This window comes from Schistocerca nitens, chromosome 1 (assembly GCF_023898315.1).
Source record: "Schistocerca nitens isolate TAMUIC-IGC-003100 chromosome 1, iqSchNite1.1, whole genome shotgun sequence".
Classification (NCBI taxonomy): Eukaryota; Metazoa; Arthropoda; class Insecta; order Orthoptera; family Acrididae; genus Schistocerca; species Schistocerca nitens.
The window spans coordinates 916,474,551-916,484,535 of NC_064614.1; the positions used below are offsets into that span (position 1 = coordinate 916,474,551).

The window sequence follows — 9,985 nt, forward strand, 5'->3', positions numbered from 1 at the left end:
TTAAAGATGAAGGAGAGAGATGTTAGAAGTGTTTCGGTGTTTTTATTATTTCTTTTTATTGGTGGAAACCCGACGTTTTGATTGGCGATTGCTTTGCTGGCTGTGGTTGGTGGAAATCGGCGAATGGATAACTAGGCAGCAGTTGTGACGCGGCGTTGTTTTCCTGCTTTCCAGCACCGGCGCGCCAGTGCTGTATGGGGGCTACAGGCAGGCACACCTCCAGCTCATCTTCCACTCACGACAAAGCTTCGGCGTGCACGGCTCGACTGGTGCCGTCAGTCAATTGAACGATGGGAATGCTTGCCGTGGTCTTCAGCGGTGAAAGTAGAGTCTTCTTGCGCGCAAGTGATGGTCGTTTGCACGTATTACGTAAACCTGGTGAGCGCTGTCTCGTAGAGTGCATTAGTCCAAGACCCCACCCGAGGCCTTACGGTCTGGGGTGCGATAAGCTACAATTCTCGTTCACCCTGTTTCTGGAGGGGTCGCTAATTAGCGCGCGGAACGTGCAGAATGCTGTTAGACCAGTTCTTTTACCGTTCTAGCAACGGGAAGGTGATGTGCAGTTCCAACAGGATAATGCGCGCCCAAAAATTGCCCGAAAAACTCATCATGGTGTGCAAGACGTGCAGAAACTTCCCTGGCCAGCACTATCCCCAGACTTGTCTCCAATCGAGCAGGTGTGGTATACGATAGGACGAAAAGTGACCCGTGCGACTCGTCATCTAACAACACTTGCAGAACTACATGAAGGGGTCGAGCAGGCGCGGCATAACGTATCCTACCTAGTATTCTCCAACTGTTCGATGCACCGGATACCAGAGTCAGCACCTGTGTTGACGCCTGCGGAGGCTACACCACGTACTATGGGTGTTTCGGTATGGGTCTATACCTGGTACTTCGCTGGTGCCGCTTGGGTTATTGATCGGTAAATGTCATCGTTTCATGTATTCCATGTGTACTGTTGCAACAATAAACGTACAGTGAATTGGAATCCTTAAGAGGGTGTACTATTTCTTCTCCAAAAGTGTGGAACAGTCCCGATTTAGGGAATCTCCTGTGGATATGTGGCCAACGGGCTTGCCACAGTGGATACACCGGTTCCCGTCAGATCACCGAAGTTAAGTGCTGTCGGGCGTGGCCGGCACTTGGATGGGCGACCATCCGGGCCGCCATGCGCTGTTGCCATTTTTCGGGGTGCACTCAGCCTCGTGATGCCAACTGAGCAGCTACTCCATGGAACAGTAGCGGCTGCGGTCAAAGAAAACCATCATAACGACAGGGAGAGCGGTGTGCTGACCACACGCCCCTCCTATCCACATCCTCCGCTGAGGATGACACGACGGTCGGATGTATAGTGCTACAACGATGAAGAACAATTTTACGACGATGTCAAACCCTATTTTCATGACATAAAGAAGAACTGACGATATTAAAAATGTAATTATAATTTTATTATTTTAATTTTTGTGCTCAGTGAATCAAAGACTTTCTAGTGCACGGAATAAACTAGCATTGTTTGTACTACGAAACTATATATGATTGTTAAGTGAGAACTGATTCTATGTAAGACATATTGTTTGGGCGGATTTTGTTCTCGTACTGGTCGGTAGAGGAAAAAAAAGTTTCTTAATCGATGTATGTAATGTGAATGTATAAAGGCTATTAAAAGGAGAGAGAAAGATAATCCTTGCGGACAATAACGATATTGTATAAAAAAAAAGGTAAATACAAGTTATTCAAACCAAATATCTCTAAAGTGTATCGTCTTGTGATTTCTAAAGACTGAAAATTGCAGTGTTTAATCTAAAACTGTCCTGAATAACAGCGAAGAACATTTATGTCATCATATATTTTCTTCGTTTGACCACGGATGTGATTCGCATGTTACTTTTTTGTTACGCGACGTGTTAGAAATATTTTCATTATACGCGCAAAAGTACACGCAGCTTTAATCGAATCTGCATCTTTCGGAAACGATAACTCTTAATCAGTACAATTACGCGAATACCGTCTAAATCGCAACCGTGTTCACAAAAGTGTTTCCTGGACCTGAATTTTATAAATGTGTAGATTTGAAAGCGAACAGCATTGCACCATCGCTGGCTCGCAACAATTGAAACAAAACAAAACAGGGACTGAACATCTTTAAATTTTAACGCCGTCAGCGTTACGAAATCTGAACGACGGAAGTTAATTAATTAAATATTAACAGGAAGATTATTAAATTTTAAAGATTAAATCATAGCAAGAATTTAATGCATATTAGCATCATTACGTTTCTTTGCATTAGTACCTGAGTATCAGATACCATCATATCTATTTAAAAGACAGTGCGCAAATAAAATTGCCACCTTTTAAAATTATTATTATAGCAATTCAGATGGTCCGAACACGGAGTGCATTGCATCATCTGGATATGTAACCACATCATCACGCAATGAATGAATAAAACATTTTGCCGCCGTTGCTCGTGCTGAAAAGTTTCATCATTGTTACTACTTGCCATTTGTCATTGCAGCTACAAATGTGCTGGTGGATCCTGAACGAATCATAATGCATTCCTAGGCGTCAAGGAAGCAGGATGACGCAGTGGGGGGAGCGGGAGTTGAAACACGTTATTGATGACACTGTCTGATTATTATTCTGATGGTTGTCAAAGACGAGCCCAGAGCCAGCTGGTGCCGTGACGTGGCATAGCTTACGCATTTTCCGGTGGCAGCTGGGAGCCGTCAACGCTTCCTGTTCACAACACTGAATGGATTACTACCGTGGGCGGCAGAGCAGTAGCGTGTACAAATTAATCTTGGATTCATTTGCCTGTAGGAGCTCAACTTTCTCTACGTCTGAGATCTCTGCATATAATTCGACAGCTCACTACTGTTCGGATTAAACTGCCGCGTCCTTCCCCTCGCTCTTTCCTCCCACCGGTCTCAAAATACAAAATCCAACTTACGGTGCTGCTCACAGTCAAAATAACGCAATAACATATTTCTCTATTTCCCGGTTTCACTGTGTTAAAATAACATTAAGATATTCAAATATCTTACGATAATGCAGTCGGATGACGTCATCGACACTCTGTCTTTCTCAATGCATAACGACTACAGCAAGTAAGCGCTGTGCAGAGGAATGTAAAACTTCGGTATCATTGTCCCTCTGTTTTTTGACAAGGTACAGAGCAGGGTTCTCAGCAGAATTTAAACAAAAACCACCATTTCTATTTATAACGTTACTTGCAAATTTAATTTCAACAAATTTTTTAATAACAAGTAGCAGGAAGTGCGTGCCGGAATCTAAGTGTTTTATATTTGATTGTCTGACCAATAAGTGACATGCCAGAATTGCAAGGAAAACTGTAGACATCCGCCTTACGCCAACCAAAATCAATCTTTACGGAACCTAAAAGGATCCTGATTTTAGATGGTTGTTTAAAAACACATTTCACATCAAATTTCCGCAAAATACGACCAATCTTGCTCGAAATTCTCCCCGCAAAAAGATTCTAGACATGGGTGCCAACTTGGTATTATCTTTATCGACCAACTGTGCACTCGGTGAGTGATAATACAGATGTGGCACCGAAGTTACGGCAGGGAGTACTTTGAACAGGATTGGTCGTATTTTGCGTTAGTATGATGTGGGATGTGTTGTACGACTACTATGTAAGATTAGGATCCTTTAAGGTTTCGTAAAGAATCATCTTCCTTTTCGCAAGGCCGGTGTCTATTGTATCCCTTGTAGTTGCGACATCTCACGTATCAGTCAAACGATCAGGGCTGTGGGGGATCGGTGTACTGACCATAAGCGTCACACACGCTTACAACAGCCGAGCAAATACGATACTGGAGAGCATCGTATTGGCAACGGTGACGCTACGGAAATCTGGCTTGCACTTACAAATACTTGCCTAGTGTTATTGAGGTATGTTTGAAATTAAATTAGCAAGTAACCTTATAAACAGAAATAGTGGTTTTCGTTTAAATTCAGCAAGCAATCCTGCTCTCTCCCTTGTCAGAAATCAGAGGGACAGAGTCAATGCTATCTAACCCGATGATTATTAGTTTCACAATCGATAACTTATGAGGTCGGTCATCTGTGGTTTGTGATGACGCTTGTGTTTACAGTATGTGTGTGTGTGTGTGTGTGTGTGTGTGTGTGTGTATGTTTGTTACCTTGTATACGCCAGGGAAATATAGGTCTAAGCTTAGGGTAAAAGACCGCTTGGTTTTTGCAATTTCGGCATACAATGAAACCTTCTTCCCCTATTATCATACTTTCTTAATAAGTGATGATCGAGGATGCATTGTAAGTAACAGTGTGGATGACGAAATAGTTTGCACAGATTCGGCACTACACCCACGGATTCGTTTCTCAGTGCAATCTTCTGACTGAGGAAATAATTCTTTTTCGGATTTTTCGATATTTTTATTTCTTCTGTTAGAGGATGCTCTATTTCAGAGCTGTGTGCCTCTGTAATAGTTTCGGTTTTATAAAAAATGTTTACGAGAGCTTCTAAAATTGAAACGAAACTGTACCTTGTTATAACACTACCTGCTGGTAAAGTATACCAAGAGTCAGTTCGTCTCAAACGATACGGTTCACACGGGGGAATCTACATCTACAAGCAACTTTGGCAAAGAACAGATTGTTGCGTACCAGTACCTGGGAGCGGGCATCTCAGAAACGGCAAAGCCGGTCGGCTGTTGGCGTGTTACTGTCGTGACCATCTACGGAAAGAGGTTGAAGAACGGTGGATCACGAGCAAGTGACAAGTTGAAAGTCCGTGGCACGAATGGCGGCTGTTGCTGAAACAACCGGTTTTCAGTTATCGTTTTTTTTTCGTGCCAGTTTAATCTGACGATTAAAACCACTCAAAATAATCAGTTTCTGAAATAACCGATTCTCGGTTTTTATTGCTATTATTTTGAAATCCAACAAAGATTGAAAATTTTGACTCTCTCAGTTTCAAGATAAATGAAATCAAAATACTAAAGTTAAATAGGCAAATAAAAGAAAACTTAGTCCGTCCATCGTTCGCTGCTTTCCTCGAAAAGTGATAAGTGGTTGAACACTACCAAAATTCATCAGTATTCTCCTATTGATTCTAATTTTTCTTTAAACTCTGCTAAAAACCATGTTGTATCGGGAATCATACCACTATTTGGTCATTACGAATAGCCAGTGCTAGAGGATAAAAACTGAGCTTAAGGGTGAAAACAGATTGAAGAACTATATTTTTCGGGGTTATTTGTCCGTTTTCATGGCTACAAGCAGATGAAAGTGTATTATGTAGACACTGCCAGCAGATCAACTACTTCCTATTTTTATTACATACTGCGAATGAAATGTCAAATGTGTAATTTATCAATGTTACCATAATTTCCTTCGTCTTTTATTGTTTCATAGAAACGGCAGAAAAATGTTTACCCATTGTATTTAATTGCTGCGTCACTTCGTATAAGTATTTCCAGACAATAATTGGTGTCATTGTGCAATACAATGAATGTCGGACGTCGTCAGCGAAAAAATTACCGCATACACCAGGTCTTGCACACTGCATACTGCACGTACATGTGCACCTTACGCCACGACACACGGCAGCAGGGACATTAATGTCGAAGAAACGCTGTACCAGTTCTCATGCCATGTATTTGTTGCTCGTTTGTGTCAGCATTATTATAAAAATATCACTGATCGCTTTAACACTTTCTTTAATAATGCAGTATTTCTAAAAAGATGCATATTTTATGAATAAAAATTACTCCCTTTTTAAAAAGTTTTTGGGCCGTGCTGTAGCTCGCGTTGGTGCTGTTTGTAGGTTTCTGTCCTCTGTTGGAGGCCAGACAGTATCGTTTAGTTGACATGGTTGCGGTTGTTTGTCTTCTTCTCGTGTTGACTGGCGCCACTTGGTTTCGCAAGCGTAGCCTGTCCGCTGGTGGCAGCAGCGGCTGTTATCGATACGTGATGACAGTGACCCTGTGGTTCTTCCGGGTCATGTCAGAGTGACTTTGGTTGGGGACAGGAGGAGCCAGGTCCGCACATTCTACATCTTTATTTCTACTCCGCAAGCCACCCAACGGTGTGTGGCGGAGGGCACTTTACGTGCCACTGTCATTACCTCCCTTTCCTGTTCCAGTCGCGTATGGTTCGCGGGAAGAACGACTGTCTGAAAGCCTCCGTGCGCGCTCTAATCTCTCTGATTTTACATTGGTGATCTCCTCGGGAGGTGTAAGTAGGGGGAAGCAATACATTCGATACCTCATCCAGAAACGCACCCTCTCGAAACCTGGCGAGCAAGCTACACCGCGATGCAGAGCGCCTCTCTTGCAGAGTCTGCCACTTGAGTTTGCTAAACATCTCCGTAACGCTATCACGCTTACCAAATAACCCTGTGACGAAACGCGCCGCTCTTCTTTGGATCTTCTCTATCTCCTCCGTCAACCCGATCTGGTACGGATCCCACACTGATGAGCAATACTCAAGTATAGGTCGAACGAGTGTTTTGTAAGCCACCTCCTTTGTTGATGGGCTACATTTACTAAGCACTCTCCCAATGAATCTCTCAACCTGGTACCCGCCTTACCAACAATTAATTTTATATGATCATTCCACTTGAAACGTCCCCTTTTGAATAATAGTACACTACTGTGCTTAACCTGACACACAATATTTTTTAGCGCAACGCAATCTGACTTTCAACACACAATGTTTTGTTAGCGCAACGCAATCTGACTTTCAAAATTCTCTACAAGAGAATGGCCCTGACTAACATTAAACTACACCTTTCACAAATCACTTACCTCACAAAAATCTTCGCTGCTCAAAGCTACTGCAATACAGCGAGCGCCACTACTGCCAGCTAAATAAAAGATTCAAACTATGGAAGGCACTAACTACTGATAGGGATAGTTAGCAAATGAAAGATATTAATAGAGAACAAACAATGTATTTACCTTGATATCATGACAAATTACTAAACTCCGCCATCTCTCTCCCCACATCCACCACTGCTGGCGGCTCACCTCCAACTGCGCAACGCTACGCGCTGTTCACAGCCAGCTGCCTAACACTACAATGGTTGAGTATTACAACAATGCAAAGCAGCCACAGACTGCACACGGCACAGCCGGTGATTTTCATACTGAGGTGGCGTTACCAATAAAAAAACCTAAACAGCCTACTTACACACTTCAAATCGTTCCGCACGCATACTCCCAGATATTTTACAGAAGTAACTGCTACCAGCGTTTGTTCCGCTATCATATAATCATACAATAAAGGATCCCTCTTTCTATGTATTCGCAATACATTACATTTGTCTATGTGTGTCTATGTCTGTATTTTATGCTCATTTGGTAAATTGTAACGCAGTGAAAGCACTATTAATTACACAGTTGTTTATTCCTTCATTAATAACGTGTGATATCTTTATTTATTGCTGAGACTGGAATTACTGTTTTTAAATAAATGAGTGCAATTGCAAAACAGAACCAACAGTAACCGATTCCGGTCCCGTTCACAATTGTAACTGAATCCTGCCTTCCTTGGCTACCAGGTTTCAGTTTTATTTAAATGCGAAAAATTTAGCACTGTTACTATGGCAAACTGATATTTCGGTTTTTTACTCGGTCATTAGTAAAAAAAGCACCTGCAATAACCGAGACCAAACAAAGAGAAATACTGGTTATGGTGAACTAAAATACCAGTACCAAGTTTAGCTGGTAAGTATTTCGCATTCCTAGTCCAAGCTCCATCATAGAACAGGATAGACGGTGACATGTGGCAGATTTGTCTACAGAGTACAATGCCGGGGCAGGCACACTGCGTGTGTAGTTGAACATGGGAATCCACAGTAGACGAACCGTATTTTTTCTAACGACGACCCATTGATATTGTTATCTATGATTGCAGTGGGCTCGGGATTGTCAGTCGGATCGTGGATCAATGGAACTGTGTCGCCTTGCCCGATAAATCATGTTTCATGTTTCATGCTTAGCAGTTCGACGGTCGTGTCCGGATACACCGTGATCCAAGCGTACGGGTGTTCCAACCATGCACTAGGTCCCGGACGCAGGCCGGTGCGGCTAGTATTATGCTTTGGGGGGATATTCACCATGCAACCTATAGCGGGAATCTGAGGACAGTTGTGGACTACGTGAACATTATTCAAGGTCACCTGCAACCCTTCGTAAGTGGGGCGTTCAATAAGTAATATAATACTTTTTCCTGTAAGTGGGTTGGTTTTATTCAGTGTACCAGTATACCATATTATTCTCCATTGTTTTCGCTACAAGGTCCTATTTTTCAACAGAATCTCCGTTCACTGCGATGGCGTTAAACCACCCTATTGGGAGGGCTTTTATGTCCCGAGTGGTTGCCATATCATCCACGTACTGCCATCCCACGGAATGTATCCTTCATTGGGCCACACATACGGTAGTGGGAAGGTGTGAGATCCGGACTGTAAGGTGAGTGAGGAACAACAGTCGAATAAAGTTCTGTGAGCTGCTCTCGGGTGGTAGACTTGTGCGAGGCCTTGCTTTGTCATGAAGAAGTTGGTTTACATTATTGTGGCGACGAACAAGCTGAACTAGTTCCTTCTGTTTCCTGAGGGTTGCACGACATACTTCAGAGCTGATCGTTGCACCACGAGGAAGGAAATCAAATAAAATAACCTCTTCAAAATTCCAGAAGACCGTCGCCATGGCTTGGCGGCTGAGGTTGCGGCTTACAACTTTCTCTTCGAAGTACAGGTAGTGTGTCGCCACTCCAGGGATTGTTTTATTACCGTTCGAAATGATAAACCCATATTTCCTCGCCTTTGATGACGGTCGACAAAAAATTGTCACGGTCAGCCTTGTAACGTGCAAACAATACCGCACAGAGCGTCCTTCGTTGCTCATTATGGTCTTCTGTTAGGTGGCGAGAAACTCGGCGGGTAGGCAATTTTGAGTACTCCAACCGGCGAACAGGTGTTTCAGCACAACAAACAGAGACTCCAGTTGAGCTGTGAGGTGTTTGGTTGTGATCCGTCGATCACCTCGAATGAGACTTTCAGCATTGCAGGAGTCAGAGGTGTGTGCGGCCGTCGTGCAGGCGGGAGATCGAAGAGGTGTGCGTGACTTGGTTGCTATGATGACAGACACCTCGACCAACGATTCACCGTGCTTTTGTTCACTGCTCGGTCTCCGTAGACGTTCTGCAAGCGCCTGTGAATATCTGCGATGTTCGAGATTTTTGCCAAAAGAAACTCAATGACACCCTCTGCTTGGAACGCATCTCCGCACGTACAGCGCTACACATGGCGCCACCACCTATCGGAATTTCACAAAACTATAGGGGCTGAAGAGATGTTCCACAGTGTGTCACAACAATTTCCGCATTTTTTCAACCGAAACTGGATGCATTACTTACTGAATGCTGCTCCTCATCTGTTCCTGTCTTCCCCGACAGTGACGGCATCTTGCAGTAGAATAACTGTTCGTGTCGCAAGACCAGAATCGCGGTACAGTGCTTTGAAGAGCTTGTTAGTGAATTCGCATTGATGTTTCGGCCACCAAATTTGCCAGATCTGAACCCGATGGCACACACCTGATGCACTGTTGGGCGTCAGCTCTGTGCCGACGAAGGACCGACCCAAAATTTATGGGAAATGCGTGTCCTGCGCGTAAACGTCGAATCGTACATAGTTCGGAAAAACAACAAGAAATTGTCGAATCCGTCTCGCGCACAATCGCTGCTGCATAGCGTTCCACGTGCGGACGAAAACAGAATAATACACAATCAAACGGACGTAATAATGTTTTGTCCCATCAGCGTATTTAACGTTAGGATCAAAGGGAACCTCAAGATTAAATAGCGGTCACTTATCACAGATCTTGACTCTCTACCTCTTTAGTCACTGTTGTTACTTCCCGTCTTTATTACCATTATCATTTGCTTCTGCTTAGCCAACCCCAACGAAAACATTACCATCGTAATTTTT

General features: G+C 43.4%; 1 pseudogene; it reads left to right on the forward strand.

Annotated features, from left to right (window-relative positions):
* Nucleotides 1-1,067: 1,067 nt before the first annotated feature.
* On the forward strand, nt 1,068-1,185 carry LOC126208698 (5S ribosomal RNA; annotated as a pseudogene).
* Nucleotides 1,186-9,985: the final 8,800 nt, after the last annotated feature.